We start from the raw sequence: 5,009 nt of genomic DNA, 5'->3' as shown, positions 1-5,009 counted from the left end.
AATTTTTATACTCATTTTAAATGCTTACATAATTAAATGTTTCCTTTTTAAACAACTCAACTTTAATTAATATATTTTGTGGCAATTTTGATTTATTCAAAATGCTTATGCCATGTATTAAATTTTTATACTCATTTTAAATGCTTACATAATTAAATATTAAAAAATAACCTGATAGCTGTATTCATTAATTTACGTCATGAAAGACAGACGGAATATCTGATGATAGTTAAATATGAGAAAATATTATGAGATTTAAAGTGACATTATGCTAATATTTTCGTTTCCAATTTCGTTAGTTAACTTTATGTATTAAAAGATTAACTATCATTATGGTGATTAACCTGTAATTTATGATGGCAAATGTTTAGTACGATATATAAAAACTACAAAAAGTATAAAATATTTGCTCGGCCTTTTTGTCAAGTGAATGTTACAAATATATAACTAAGCATACACATATAAAATTGATTCAGGTCACGTAAGTAATTGATTTTTTTTTTTTTTTGATTTTTTTTTTAGCAAAGTAGTAAAATACAACAATAATAAAAAATTTGGCAAAATGTAAACTTTTACCTGTTCCTTAACCATTTACACTTCAATGGGCAACGCCCTTAAGATATAACTGCTCGCATCTGAACTCCAAACAGTGATTTTATTAATAAGTGATAATCACTTTGCGCTATATAGAAACATAGCGTTAAAGCGCGCTAATGTTAGCGTTACACTGTAGGCGCGTCATTGAAAAATTACTCATTTTTACAGTTTACTGTTCTTATTTTATTTATGTGATAAATTGAATATTATATTCGTGTAGATTCAATGCTAAATTTATTAAACTCGTTGAATAAAATAATATTATGCTCGCCAGAGGCTCGCATAATATGATTATATTCAACTCGTTCAATAAATTTAGTATTAAACTACACTCATTTAATATCCCCTATTTATCACATACATAAAATAAAGACCGTTTGAAGTGATAAAGAAATAGAGGATATTTGTTTAGTTCAGTGTAAGATCGGAATATATTTCACCGAGTGAGCATCAAAAGGTATATTTCACGAGTGGCGCAGCCACGAGTGAAATATGAACTTTTGGTGTTCACAAGGTGAAATATATAGAGGATATTTGTTTGTTATGCATGTAAGATTGAAATATAATTTCACTGAGTGAGCACCAGATGTAATATTTTCACGAGTGGCGTAGCCACGAGTGAAAATATAATAGCTGGTGTTCACGAATGAAATATATTTCAATCTTTTATGTAAAACAAATAAATTTTCTTTTTATTTCATGCGTTTTAAGTGATTTTAAGTAATTTTTACTGATTTTGCCGCGTAACGTCGCGCATTCTCCTTTGTGACGTCATCACATCATGACGTCACATCATCAATTTTGAAATATAGTTCTGTTAAATTTCTCTTATTTTGTTACATTTTTAACATGATATATGCTGACATCGACTTTCTTTTCCTACAGAAGCAAAATTTACGCATGGCAGCATTTATTTCTGCCTGTTATTCTATTTAGTTATGATTTTCTTTTCATCCGCATTCAGATATAGTCCGGCTACAGTGAAAATTATATTTTATAAATTTCACTAGTGGTTTATCAGGATATAATCACCTGATATATTGTAATAAAACACTGGAAAGCATGAAATAAATTTCGTTCTTACACTAAACTAAACAAATTTTCTTTTTATTATATGCAGAGAAACGTTTTAAAAATACATTAAATCTAATACTGAATGAAAAGCGCGCCAAATATATATACAACGTGACGTCATTTACGACGTCACGTCATTAAGATGGTACCCAGTTCTGTGCACGCTGGTATTTTACTGAAACAACGTGAGGGGCTTAAATTCAAAACAGTGAAATTATCAAAGTGGTAATTTCACTGTTTCAAACAGTGAAATTACCAGTTTTATATCACTGATATATTTCTATAAATCACCAAAAAGCATGTAATAAACATTCATCATTGACGCGCCCATAGTATAACACTAACATTTAGCTCGTCTTTACGCTATGTTTATATAACGCAATTGATGCCGCATCAAAATATATGCACGGCTGTGCAATACCATATTTTACGGAGTCGCAAATCGGCACGGGTGTGTGATAAAGCCATTTATTACATGCTTTTCGGTGGTTTATAGAAATATATCAGTGATATAAGATTGGTAATTTCACTGCTTGAAACAGTGAAATTACCACTTTGATAATCTCACTGTTTTGAATTTAAGCCCCTTACGTTGTTTCAGTGACATACCAGCGTGCACAGTACTGGGTACCAACTTAATGACGTGACGTCGTAAATGACGTCACGTTGTATTATTATTTGGCGCGCTTTTCATTCAGTATTAGGTTTATTGTCTTTTTAAAACGTTACTTAGCATATAATAAAAAGAAAATTTGTTCAGTTTAGTGTAAGATCGAAATATATTTCACCTTGTGAACACCAAAAGTTCATATTTCACTCGTGGCTGCGCCACTCGTGAAATATACCTTTTGGTGCTGACTCGGTGGAATATATTCCGATCTTACACTGAACTAAACAAATATCCTCTATTTAATAAAAACGATATTATTTTAGTGTAATAACACTTTGACGTGACGTCATTTGCGCTATATAGAAACATAGCGTTAAAGCGCGCTAATGTTAGCGTTACACAATAGGCGCGTCATTGAAAAATTTCTCATTTTTACAGTAAACTGTTCTTATTTTATATATGTGATAAATAGAATATTATATTCGTGTAGACTAAATTCTAAATTTATTGAACTCGTTGAATAAAACAATATTATGCTCGCCAGAGGCTCACTTAATATGATTCTATTCAACTCGTTCAATAAATTTAGTATTAAACTACACTCATTCAATATCCTCTATGTATATAATAAGATAAATTAATTTATCCTGGATGAACCTGGATATTTATTGACGGTTGATGACTGTTAATGATGTTGCCAGTGTTCAATTCTGAGAAAATTAAATTATCTAAATTACATAATCATCATTTCGCAATGTTTTCATTTACATAATACGTAATTCTATAATCTCTTTGAGCTTAAATAAAACATTAACTCTGTGATTATATTATTTATGAGTGATAAAACACTTTTTTTACAATACAATGTTATGGACAGAAACGGGTGACAAAGTTCCTATTTGACAAATTTTAATATCTAACATGCGGGTGTACATAAAATGTATTGAATCATGACAGTAACAGGCATAAAGAGATTTGTCGGGATAATGAAATTTTAGCCATTAAATTAAAACATCAATAAATTGTAGTCATCCTTGGTGTACAATAAAAAACGAAAAAAAAGTTACAATTCAATTACCCTAATTATTAAAATGTTACTGTTATCCTCAGCATCGTATACATGCTTATACATAAAAGCGGCATGGGTGCTTGTAAAGAACATATACCTCATTTCGAACAGTCAAAAATTATTATGAGGCTGAACACCAGTTAACCACTGAGAACATTTATTATAGATTAATAATAGCTATGTTTCTTTTATCTAACATCACACGTTATTTATGTCATACTAATCACTTAATAACGAGTTATGATAACTCATTCAGTAATATCCTTTATTTTATACTCAGTATGAATAATACTGTATCAGTGATAATGTTATTATCACAGCATTATTGCCTGAAATGTACAACCATTTGAAGTTCACGCAATTCTACGTATTTTTAGTGTTAAAATGGAAACAATTGATCAGAAAGGTTATTATCTTTGAAACTACAAGAACTTCTGCCAATTTTATAGTCATATCAACGTTTGACTATTAAACTGCTTTTCAGTTATTTTCTATTCAGTTCAAAGAGTTCAAAATATTGATGCAAATTTAAGAAATTTTGTGATAAGATGTGAAACCAACAGTCTTCTGTTCTACATTTCAGTTTCTTCTTGTATTTGCCTTATTAATTTGCTTAAATCTGCAATCAAATACATGAGAAAACTGTTGTTAAGATTTTACACGAAATAAGGTGACACATTCATCTTTTAATATTGTCTAAAGTATGTTTAATTTTTTTCCTTCAGCATGCCATGTTACCTTCATGTCGTTTTCTTTCATTATGTCTGGTGAGTGCTTTGAAGAACATTACTCAACTGTCGTTCAACCTTCTTTTGTCTGTTAATATAATTTCTTTTCTTAATATGAAAATGTAAATCGGTATTGGCTAAACAATAGGACGAACATTTCTGTAATTAAGTTTTTATCATTTAAGGTGAGCTTGGTCTACATCAAAATCAAAGACAGGAAATCGTTTAAATTAACACATTTTTATATCACTAGATATCGGCATTTCTTTTTGTCAATATTAATTGCAGTTCTAAACGTAAAATATTTGCCAGATGCGCGTCTTATATCTATGAGACGAATTGTGTTGTGTAATCAGTATTTTTTAATGAAACAACTGAATTTCGGGAAGTTCGTTAAGTACTACAAGTGACCAGAAGTTTAAGTAATAAGTATTTCAAAACTTAATTGTAACAAATGCAGAAAATCTCCATTATTTCTTTTCTACTATCGAGAACTCAGACATACAGAGGTATAGCAATTGCGAAAATGTGTATTTTTTCAAGTTTAAATATTTAGTTTCATGATGTCAATGAGACGCTTTTATATGATGATGTTACATAACATATGATAAACAAGATCAACAAGGAAAGGCGGCGTTCAATGAACGCAACCCCCATAATATGACCAAGCAACAAGAACCAGTGGCAAGGAGCCCAGGCGGACCCAAAACAAAAACAGGACAGGGCAAAGACAGAGCACGGACAGGTTAATCACTAAATGATAAATAATTTGTAACTAATTAGGAATTCAAAGAAAACAAATAAATGATTGAATAATAGGCTCAAAGGGGAAGGGGACAGGAGACCGGGGGAAGGGGGGGTTAATCAAAGAAATAAAAACTTGAGGTAATGGGGAAGATACCGTAGACGAGAAAACAACAAGGGACACAAG

Source organism: Ruditapes philippinarum, unplaced genomic scaffold (genome assembly GCF_026571515.1).
Source record: "Ruditapes philippinarum isolate M1 unplaced genomic scaffold, ASM2657151v2 ctg514_1_1_1_1, whole genome shotgun sequence".
NCBI lineage: Eukaryota > Metazoa > Mollusca > Bivalvia > Venerida > Veneridae > Ruditapes > Ruditapes philippinarum.
The sequence above is the reverse complement of the archived record's forward strand: the minus strand, read 5'-3'. Positions refer to the sequence as shown.